Source organism: Tupaia chinensis, unplaced genomic scaffold (genome assembly GCF_000334495.1).
Source record: "Tupaia chinensis unplaced genomic scaffold, TupChi_1.0 Scaffold000135_1, whole genome shotgun sequence".
Taxonomy (NCBI): Eukaryota; Metazoa; Chordata; class Mammalia; order Scandentia; family Tupaiidae; genus Tupaia; species Tupaia belangeri.
This window is the reverse complement of record NW_006159604.1, coordinates 1,665,019-1,677,460: the sequence shown is the minus strand read 5'-3', so window position 1 is coordinate 1,677,460 and position 12,442 is coordinate 1,665,019.

Genomic DNA, 12,442 nt, shown 5'->3' with positions numbered 1-12,442 from the left:
AGTAGAACTTCAGTCAGCCATGTGAGAGTTCAGCGCCTCAACCACTATGCCACCTGGTGGCTCCTATACACCAAATTTTAAGTCAAAATTTCCATTTGAAAAATTTCCAGCTTTCAGGATAGTTATTCTAGGGAGTCTACAGATGTAGAATAAATAGCTCTTGATTTCAAAAATGTGGAAAAATTAGAAAGCTATTTAATGTCAGAAACACAAAAAGGTCAAGGCTGTGACATTAGTTCTATTTCAAGAGGAAGTAATATAATATTTATTGACATTGTATAAGACTGTGCACAAAATGTTTACAAATTGTTTTAATAATATTGATATTCCTATGAGATAGATATCATTGCTACATTTTATACAGGAGAGAACTGAGGTTCGAACTTTGCTTAGTTACATGGGTCAGGGCCAAGTGGGTGGTTTAAGTGCTGAACTCCACATGGCCAACTATGGTTCAAGTCCTGAACATGGTGGCTTGAAGTTCATATTAGGCACATGTATGCCCAAAATCCCAGGAGAGGAATGGAAGAGAGAGGATTGTGGGATGTCCATCTTTTCTGGAGGGTGATTTCTGACTTTCCCTATCACTGTCTCTGTCTCACTCTGATGAGCATATGTACTCTATAGCAAAAACGAAAACAAACAAATGAAAAACAAAAACAAAACTAAGAAAAAAAAAAGTTACTTGAGTCAAGGTTCTCCATACAAACAGAACCAATTGGAAAGGTTATATAGCTATATAAGATACTTTTACAGCAACAGTGAGATTAGTGTAGTAGGTAGATATCACAGCTTAACCAAGTTGACACAGAATTAGCCAGCACCAGTTGTATGTGGAATAAATAAAATTTTTACCCTTTTACCAGTGGCTCTAAAGCCTCCAGGAATCCTGTTTTGTTTTTCTGTATCTGAGGTTTTGCTTTGCACATATGTGTGTGTGTACATATATATAATGTATATTATATAAAATATATCAGTGTAATCCACCTCCTAAGTAACTGAATTTCTTGGGCCTGTGATCCTGTCTTTCTCTGAGACTCAGCACATTTGCTTTAGGATCTCTGCTGTTCCAAATGACTGCTATCTGGCCTCATCCTTAACTGAATATCCAAAACCTTGGGATTATGTTACCTTCCACTTCCTTACCTTTCCCTTATCATAGAAATGTCTGGTTGCTGTCCATCAGATGTGGTAAAATCTGATGGTACTTGTCACTCAAATGTTGTAAAATTTGTTTATTTTTCCCTAATTCAGATGTCTGGCTTTACTCCTAAATTCTTGAACCCAGATCTTCCTAGAATGTCCTGTCTCCTTTCAACCCAAATACCAGGTCAGTATCTCAAGGACATTATGATTAAAATCAATGACTGTGACCCAGAATTAGTTTAAACAAGTAAGAAATTGGTTTAACTCTATATTGACTATTGGGCTTTACCTTGGAATTTGGTTTGTTACTGTTTCAGTTTTCAATTAACCTCTGACACAAGCTTATCTTGGAATAGTATTCTTTCTACCAAAATGTGAACACAGGGGAAAAAACAGTTTAATTGGAAGAATTATTAATTGGATTACAATTAATTGCAATATTTTTGTATTTATTTATGGTCATGTAACTTTCACCCTGGCACTATCTTATTTAATATCTGCTAAAAATATTGTTGATAAGTAAATTAAAATAAATGACAAGGAGGCCCATTGCCAGTCATTAACTCTTATGAAAATATAAACAAGCGTGGTGGTAAATCAAATTTCCTCCTTACCAAATAGAGTGTAATTCATTTAGAAAAGTATTATTTTCTCTATGGTATTTAAGCATCAGACAATATCCTGGGCTGAATTCTAAGAAATCGATGAGAAACTTGATACTCCTAAGCTTTGCTTGAGCTCTCCAGGCTAATTCTTTCCTGGCAAGTGAAGTGAGACCACTGGATTTATGTATACTCATATTTAACAATTCATGAAGAAACTTATCCTTAAGGGGAATAGAGAAAATAAATTCCCCCAAAGGGTAAGTTTGGAGTGCTACCTTATGAAGAGAAATAGTCTCTCATAACATCTCATATATGTCATGTCCAGAGTCCTTCCCGCTGTTCCCCATGTTTCTAGAAGGAAACATGGAATAATCCTGGCCCATAAAGCTCATTTCTTGGCCCTGAATTATTGGATCATCAGAAAAGGCATGAATATTTTTCTATGCAAAAATGAATCATGACTTTTCAGAAGATCCAATATTTTAGCACTTACATTATTCTGATGTATTTACTAAGAACTTGATTATAATCCAATCATTCAAGAAGTATGCATTGAACACCACATATGTGCCATACATTCTCCTAGGCATTTGGAGATAAAGCAGAGGCATAATGCTCTTAGTCTTTGTCTATCACTGCTCTAGCTACCTTCAAGCAGGATTGAGCTTACTCTTACTAATGTTACTGTTTCAGCTTTAATTTAACTGGCTAACAGAGGTCTGAGTTTCTTCCTGCTTTCTCCTCAAAGACCTGCCTATTTCTAAGGTGTCATAGAGTCAGAGAGAATGGATTCCAATCCTAATTTTGCCAATTTTCCTAAAGAATGTATATCATCTCCTTTCATTCCGTTCCCTACAGTTCACATAGCAGACCTCCCTAGAAGACTCTAGGCAAGACATTGGAGAACGATAAAAATCCTGGGTTCTGGAAGCAGAAATATTTTGGCTATGTAACTATCGTATATATGAACTTGAGGAAGTTACTTAATTTTTCTGAACATTAGTTTCCTCATTAAGTAAAATGAAGAAAACATCAATTATCTCAGAAGAGATATTTCTATGAAGCTAATAATGTTATTTTATAAGTAAGATGTTTGGCTTACAGTGCCCCATAAATGGTATCTATTGTTCTTATATTATTGCACATCTATGCCCCAGAATATAGTAATGATTTTAAAGCTCGATGTATTCAAACAGCAGAGCGTACTAAATAAGTTTATTGGTGCAGGTAGTCATTAATCTGCTCCTTTCTCCTCACTGGTCCCAATATCTATATTTGCTAGGTCTCACATCTCTTCATCTTAGTGATGAGGCATCTATAGTTATCATTGGTTTCTTTTTACCTCATGTGTTTATCTTGATGTAAAATGCTGCAAGTGCTGGATTTTTCAAATAATGTAAGTAGCAATCCAGTAGAGCCGTAGTGGTCCAGAACTGTTTGGGGATATTTAGTCCTTAAAAATACAAAGGATTTCCAGTGAACTGCAGGAAAGGAAAGTAGGCATAAGAGTAACTTGTCTGATACAAGTTTTATGTAGGCATTATGTAGTCCCTGTTTAGGTCAAAAACAGTTTGCTTAATTAGGCAGTTCTAATTGATCCAGCATTTCTACCCATCATCATTTAAAAGTAATAGAGTAATGGGGAACAAGAACAATAAAATAAATTGAGAGATCTTTAGTCTCTTCCCAGATTTGCCACTAACTCATTATATGATGTTAAGTTGGATATTGAGGATTAGCTAGAGATATGTGAATTGGAAAAAAGCAAGTTAAGTTGGGACATGGTAAGTGTCCTTCAATAACTTTTACTAAGTGTTCTCAAGATGTTGGTATTTGGGCTAATGGATAGAAACTATTGTAATTATAAACTTGACTCAATATGAGGAAATGTATAAAAAAGGAAATAAATGTCTTCCTCGGGGTTTTCAGCCACCTTGGGGATTATTATAGAGGTAATCAAAATATCTAATGGAGAGTTAGTTAGAAAAACCTTCAAAGATCCTTCTAATCATAAAATTCTCGTTTTAGTCACTTTATTTTTGTGGACTCAGTTATCCCATCTATAAAATGAGAAGTATGGATTATATGAATATGGGTTGCTTATTGACAGTCTATTGTTTATCTAATGAGCAATAATGGCATATGGAAAAGTTCAAATTTAATTTTTTAAATTTTTTTTAATGGCTCTCCTCTGAGACTTGCTTTGGTGAGTCATGAGGCAAATCAGTGGACAGATAGGTAAGCTGAGTCCTTAATAGCCTTTGCCTGGCAGCTTCTTCTATCTACCAACACATTAGCACTTTTAGTCTGTTGTAAAAATTGATTTTACCTTATCATTTTATCTGTGGTAATTCATGAATTTTGACAGTTACATGGAAGAAGCTAAATGTTTTATTTTTACCATGGTAATTTGTACATACCATCACAATAGAGAAATTCAAAGCAATGTGTTTATTCAATTTCTTATATTTTTTCTTGAAGGAAATATTAGTCAGATTTACTCATCATAGAAAAGTATGTAACTATATAGTAATTTTATCAAAAGAGAACATAAACTGTCACCCTCATAAGCTATAAGACCCACATGTGATCAATGTACTTACTTTTCTTTTTTTTTTTAAAGAGTTTTTGTTTGTTTGTTTGTTTTTGTTTTTGTTTTTTTGCTATAGGGTGTATTCGCACTCCAGAGACACAGAGACAAAGAGGAAGAAAACAAGAAGTTATCCCTGTGTCGGGATGGCCATGTTGTAATCCCTTCTCCTCCATTATCCTCTCAGAATTTTGGCCACACATGCACATGAACTAGTGTGAGTTTTAAGCTGCCGAGTCCAACTACGTGGGAGTCCAGTGACATATCCATTACACCATATGCTGGTCTCGTTCATTTTTTTTAAGATATAATTTTTCTATGTTGCCCAGGCCAGCCAGAAACTTGTGACCATCCTGCCTTTGCCTCTGAGTTGCTGGGCACAAACCACCGGTTTGGCCTTTCAGTTGAATCGGGAATCAAACCTGAGGCTCCCATGTGGTTTTAGCTTGCAAAACACAGTATCTCAGTGTGTGTCCCCTTGGCAAGGCCAAAAAATTAATTCTGTAGTGGTCAGGAATGTAGAAGGGAATGTTTTAGATTGGAAGAAAGAGTGAGTTTACTTATAACTGGCACAGTTTCCATGGTTTATCCTCAGGGATTATATTATAGGTGAAGACAGGCTACTTAATTTGAGGCATCTAGTACAGAATGAAAATATGAGGCTCTTTTTTCAAAATGCAAAATATATGGCCAGCCACTGATGTGGTTAAGGCAGCTGGATCCCACATGACTGACTACGTAGTTCAAGTCCTAGACCTGGTGGCTTGAAAGAAAATAGGATGAGAGCATGTGCATGCATGACCAAAATCTCAAAAGAGGAAAAGATGGAAAAGAAGTGATTACAGCCTGATCATTCCACACAGGAAATGCTTTCTTGCTGTCCCCCTTTCTCTTTTTCTGTCTCTATTTGAGTATATGCGCCTTCTGGAAAAATTTTCAAAATGCAAAAAATAAGTGTTATTTAAAAGTTCAAAAATATGAAGCTCTTCTCTTTCTTCCTATCTTTCTGTCTCTCCCCCTTGCTCTCTTGCTTGCTGTATCTCTGACACTGTGGTATTTATTTCCTGTTGAATAGCATTTTAAGTAAAGGAAAATTAAAAATTTAAATTATTAGAATGAGTTTTACATTTATCTTTATATTATGCAATGCCAGCGTTAAATGCAAAAATAAGCATTTAAATTATATACAGAATCATCCAAATTATGCAGTTCATATTTTATAGTTCATGTATGCATATGTATTTCACCCTTACCAGAATAGTGACAACTTGTATAAAGCTAACATAACTGTTTTTATTTTATTTCTTGATATATGCACATTCTATCAGAACTCTCTAGCTTTTGCTTACTGATGAATAAGAAAGAACCAGAAGGATTGAAGCTGTGGGTTGCCCTATCTTTCCCTTTCTTTCTGTATCATCATTTTCCACATGAATGATTGGTTAGTGCAGGAAAATAGTATGAATAGGTAACAGTCTGATAGGGTTCTTTGGTTATTTATGTTACTTACAATGCCATAACCTTCTTTTTGCATTTGAAGCAGAAATTATTGTCTTGACTTGAAACAACAGTTTCTGTTTGCCTGCTTTTGTATATTATTTAGATGGAATTATTCAGTAAGAACAGTCTGGCTTCTTTTAGTTAATGTCATGTTCGTGAGAGTCATCCACATTTTTATGTATATTTGTAGTTCATTCTTTCAGTTGTTTAGCATTCCATGAGTGAATATATTGCAATTTATCCATTCTATTTTTGATGGGCATTTGGATAGTTTCCAGATTTTGGAGATGAGAAATAATCAATATGGGGGCATTTGTTAGGAGGTTACTGTAGAAATTCAAACATGAAGGTAAGGATCTGAAAACTTAGTTACTCTACAAGAAAATAACTAAGAAAACATATATCTTACTCAAGTGGTACCTCTCACTTTACATAAGTTACAGGGAGTAGTGGGCATTATGATTTTAAGCTGGAACTGGTGAGATAAAAGAAAACTGGCAGCAGGGCCAGCAGGTAGCATGGTAGTTAAGGTACTGGACTCCCACATGGTTGACCGTGGTTAGAGTCTTGGACATGGCAGCTTGAAAATTACACTGTGTATGCATGCACATGTATGCTTGTGTGCCCAAAATCCCAAAAGGAGAGTAGACTGTGGCACGGCCATCTTCCCTGGAGGCTGATTTCTTACTTTCCCTTTCTCTGTCTCTCTCTGGCAAGCTCAAATACCCTATGGCAAAAAACTTAAATAAATAAGTCTTTTTTAAAAAAAGAAAGCTGGCAACATGTTGCACACACATTGTAGACTATCAAACACAACTAACAGCCAATAAATACTTCACGTTTTGTAGCCCCTTCATTTTAACATGGTAGGCTTAGTGGGAGGGGTTGAGGATAAAGGAAAGAGAAGGAGGAGAGATGTCTTGTTTCCTTTGCATTGTGATCAGGGATCATTAGAGAACATGGAAGAGATATCCAGCAAGATTCAACTTTGATATTTGGTGCTTTTGTAGAAAATGAGATATTTGCTTCTTAAATTCTGTTCTGTTTTCCAGATATGCCACTTTTTCCTAGAATTTCTACTAATGATTCTAGATGTTCTGGCAGTGTTGGCCAGATATGACACTAGCTAGAAATAGGAAATAATTCATCTTAACCAATTAATAACACTTTAATTTTTGTTTTCCTTTCCTGCTTATTTACATTCCAGAATATGGATTCTTTCTGCCAACCTAAGTACCCAGGAGACTGATTAGTTGGCAGGAGAAAATGTAGATATGGTCATCTCAATTCTATTTGGTTGTTATGCAGGTCAAGAAAAGGTGAATGATTTTCAATGACTAAAGTACACTGATTATACCGTCTTCCCTTTGTCTATAATCTCTTCTCTCCCTTGTGTACATGGTGAAACAATACCCCAAAACATATAACATGTAAAGCTTTTCCTGGACCTTTTGGCCAAGTAACTCACTCTCTCTTGTTTTATTCTTTAGCACTTTTTAACCTAAATCTATTACATAATTCATATTGTTTTAGGGTTATGCACATCAGACCCTAGCCTTCAGTATATTCACTGAAGCATCCATAAGGTTGCGCCCACTAGAGATTTGTTTGTATGTAGAATTAAAAGTGTTTTTCCAGACACGTGTTCATGCATTCCTAAAATCCTGAGAGGAGAATGGAGGAGAGTGGATTGCAGCATGGCCATCCCCCCTGGGGGGTGATTTCTTGCTTTCTGTCTCTCTGTCTCTCCAGAGAGCACATAAGCTCAATAGCAAAAATCTCTCTCTGAAAGAAAATGAAGAGCTTTTTGGGAAACAACTTTATAATATAGTTAAAAGGAATAAAGACAACAAAGTGAGCTTATGGTGAAGTAAATTGGCCAATGCTAGTAACTTAGAAGATGATTCTGAGGATAAGTTATCCTATGCTTGAAATAAGTGAGTAAAATTCTGACAAGTTGTTTCTTTTTTAATAATTGAATGAGCTCTTGAAAACTTAAAATATCAGCAACATTGGTAGCAATAGTGCCTTTAGCATAGCTTTGACATGGGGCATAGGTATCCATGTATAGACTTTAGTGTTGTACTCTTGACATAGACTTTCATGCAGCTTATTGGCATCAATTGTGTGACCTCCACAGTTGACTTTTGCAGTAAGCAGGCATTGCCTTTACTAGCAGAGTAGTTGAGGGAAAAACTGTCAGATGCCACATGGTAGTTGAGAACACCAGCACTCAGAGTCATTTAAGATACCCACTAGGGGTCCAGAACTCTTTGAGGAAAATTTTGGGGAAAGGAGAATTTAGTCTGTAGTTCTGTAGAGTAAATTCAAGGAAAGGTAGAGAATTACATGGGATGGTAAACGTGAGTTTTTGCTAGTTGTACCTATACTTCCCTTTCTGGTCTAGGAAATTCCTTGCTCATGGAAGGATTTCTTCATTGTATTATTCGTTTATAATGATTCTTTTCATGTTTACCCTTGTCATGACACTGTGGACACATGCTTCCCTACCCCATTGACTTGAGGGTTGGCCATGCAATCTTGGCTGATGGAATGTGAGTAGATTTAACAGCAAGCCAATCTGGATCATTGCCTTAGAAAGCATCAGATATTTTGATACATCCTTCTTGAGCTTCTGACTTCTGCCAAGAGAAGAATATGCCCTGATTAACCATTATTTCTTCATCTTGGGCCCAGAGATAAAGACTGGAACAAATCTGAACCTGACCTGAAGTTGAGAGTCCATCCAGTCTTGCTGACATGGGTCTAGCTGAGATCAGTCAAATTCTGACTAATTCACGATCAATAAATGTGTGAAATAGATATGAGCCACTGGTATTTTGAAATTATGATATAGAATATCATTACACCATAAACCTGACTAATACAGACCATATCTTAGAACTTCTATACTTGTAACATCTGGTTCAATGTCTAGCAAGAGGTGAGCCCTTCATAAATAGTTGTTGAATGAGTGAATGAAAGACTTCACAAAGGTTGGACTGATTATATTGTTTGGCTTACTTCAATAGTATTTAAGTTATTAGAAAAAGATACTTGGGAGTTAAATAAGACATTTATGTGGATAATTATAAGACACCTACCTTCAAAACTAATGTAGCTGTCTCATAATTTATACCTTCCTATGCATAGAGGCCTACTCAGAAGAAAAAAAAATGATAATGCGCAGTCACGGCACTACCAGAAAAGCATTTGCCTTGCTGCTGGTAGATCAGGTCTGTCTCTGTGTGTGAATTTACGCTCTGAATGAACCACATAATCCTCCCTGTTTTATCCTTTTAGCATGTATTTTTAGACTAGCTCTTAGGACACCATTGCTTGAAGATTGGATACCTGCAGGGTTCTGAAGGAAATGGAAGTGATATGTTTTAGGGCTGGTAGCAAGAAGAGAAACACAGCAAAAGTGAGGAGGCAGTTTAAAAGGGGTAGAAACCTTATGGGAAAAATTATCAGAGGAGAGGTAGGAGGAATTTCACATGATGTTATGGATGACTTTTGAGGATGCACTAAGTGGGATTGTCTGAGGGTGGAAAGAGCAATGGGGTATTACAATAAGAGAGGGTGATGCAAACATGAAGATGAAATTGTTGCTGAGAAGAGGGAGGGTCTAGATTATGATTGATGAGATAGAAAACCAACACAGGTATCTTGGATGAACTGCCAATAAATAGTTTTGGCATTTTCCTGAGATTTTGTTATTTATTTATTTTTTTTGGAGAGGTTTTCACTATAGGGCGCATGCGCTCTCCAGACAGACAGAGAGAGACATAGAGACAGAAAGCGAGAAATCACCCCCCAGAGGGGCTGGTCATGCCACAATCCCTTCTCCTCCATTCTCCTCTTGGGATTTTGGGATGCACACACATGCACCCAGCGTGTTTTAAATGACTGGGTCCAGAAGTCATATTGTGGTCAACTATGTGGGAGTCCAGTGACTTATCCATTACACCATCTACTGATCCAAAAACCAGGAATTCTCAATGGAGTCTTCATACTGTAACTAACCACAGTCTCAAACTGCCAGAATCGCATATGAGCCCACCAGGCTTGTACAGAAAGACCTTGGGACACAAACCTTTTTTTTTTTTTTTTTGAATGCTATTCTTATCCCAGGGAGAAGTTCTGTTTCCAAAGTTTAAGGAGGATTTGTAACTCAGACCAATCTTGATGATGATGATGGTTATTTTGCTGGTATAGAGCTCGGAATTAGGTCTCATTAGCTCTTTGATTGTTTTTAAAATATATATTTGAGACAAAGGAGCATGGAATGAAGAATTGTGTCCTGAGTAATAGAAGATATTACCCTGATTGTAGGATTCCTAAAATGAAATAATCATTGATCAGTCAAAAGTTGATTCTTTCAACTTATTTTTCCATTTGGTTAATCACAGGGTTTAGAGTACACTTACTTTTGTCTGAAAAATAATTTTGTTTTGACTGCAGTTAATAATCGATCACCAGCAAAATGCTTATTTAAGAGACTTTGATGCTTTGGCATTTCAAATCAATAAAACCAGAAATACAAAAAAGGAGTCAGATGTTACTTATCTTGGGCTCAGTTATTTCTTGAATGAGAAATTAGCAATGCTTTGTTGTGAATACATTTTGATCAAAGAGTATGAAGACTTATAACTCAGTGGTAAATACCTTCAACTTGATAGCTATATCTAGGATATCCTGATATGCAATAGGTGCTCCATGGTTTTTTGAACATTGTTCAAGAGAAAAGAAAATATCCAGGGTCTTTTTCTAGTTTATTCTATTTTTTCAATTTGAAAGAGACAACAGGTAGCTTTGGTGGACAGTTTCACTGTTCTCTCTCTCTCTTCATTATAGTGAGTAAGCGAGGCACCCTCAGTCATACTTCATTATACAACAATTCCTTTTCCCTAGCCTTCCAGTTCCTCAGGATCCTGGGCACACATGCATGTGTCCAGCATGTTTTCAGGTCACCCCTGTGGTTTGAACCTGTCTTCGTCAATATGCTTCCAGCATGGCATTTCAGTTTGCTACCAATTGTGCTACCAGGCCAGTCACTGATTCTCTTACTTAACAACTTTATAATACTGTGACAAACTAGCTTTGGTTAGTTTCTTTTGCTTTTTAAAATTTCCTCTTTTTGTTTTTCTTTTTGTAATTCTAGAGGTTCTATTGTATTGGGTCATTGAGTAAGCCCTGAAGCATCTTTGCATAGAAAAATACATCATAACTTTTGTGACAACCTAGTATGTACACAAACTTGAGTTTTTACTTTAGCCATTCCCAAACTTCCTACCAGTTGGTCCTCCTTCACTCTTCCACTTGCCTTCTGATAGACTATGTTAATCTTAATTCTGAAGAGAATGCATTTTATTAAGATAAACCTTTTAAAATCAAGTGTGTGTATTCCTTTATGTCTTATAAAACAGAGTGAGAACTTCAGATACAATTGTAAGTATGTGCCATCTTTAAATAGACTCAGCATGTGAAAATGAGGCACTACTAAGGGTGATTTTCTTACTCACTATAATATTTAATTTTAGTTTAAAATGATATCTTTTTTTGTTTGTAGATTAGAAATTTGGAATGCAGTGAAAATGAGCGATTTCCCTAAGATCTGATAAGAGATTAATGAACTTCTGATCTCCAGAAGTTTAACATTTCATGTTTCGAGTAACAAAATTTCATTTATGTGCCATGTTTGAGAAACATATTGTGCAATGAAAAATGCAATTGATTATGAATGCAATTTAAAGGATATGGATCTGAGATTTATGAGCACAAAAATACAGAGATTTACAGAATTTTTTTTTCCCTCAATGTGTTTCTATACTGTATTTGTACTCATTGTTGCTCAGTACAGTTCCTTCCTTCTATCTTTGTAGAGGAGTATTGCTAGTCCACCGTGAGTAGACCAGAAGAAAATATAGGTGTTGATGTCCAAATATCTAACTATTTTTTTTTGGCATTATTGATTGGACTTATTGGTGGTCTATTTTCTGAGAACAAAAAAGACATAATTCTCTCCCTCCTTGAGTACCCCCAACCCTAAGTGCTTTGTTCCTTTATTTTAAAATTGGAGGTGGACAGTTAGTTGAAAATGTTCTCTTTGACTTTTAATCTTGGAAAAATGTCCAAAGTTAATTGAAAGCAAAAGAAATTCAAACTAAGAGCACTGGGCAGATATCTCAGGTTTATGTCTATGATAATGTGAGTTTTGACCTTGGATCTGTTTTATTTTCAAGTAGACATATTTACCACTTTCAGGTTTTGGTATACAATAGTAATAACAATACTAATTTTGGGGTAAATGCAATTTTAGACCTGCTAGTATTTTTAAATATTGTGAGATGACTATACTTGAATACTCATTCTCCATGCAATGATTTTTATATATCCTCGACAACTAAAATAAGTTATTTGATTATCCTGCCTTTGTATGTATTTTGCATGTGAAATGAACACTATACAGTTATATTTCAGGAACAAGCAATTTAATAATCTAATGTTGAAGATGTGTGCTTGATTTAACTGTTAGAACAACTTTTCTTTTTTACTGAATTTTTGCTTCTACTGTCTGAATAAAATTAAGATGTTTCTT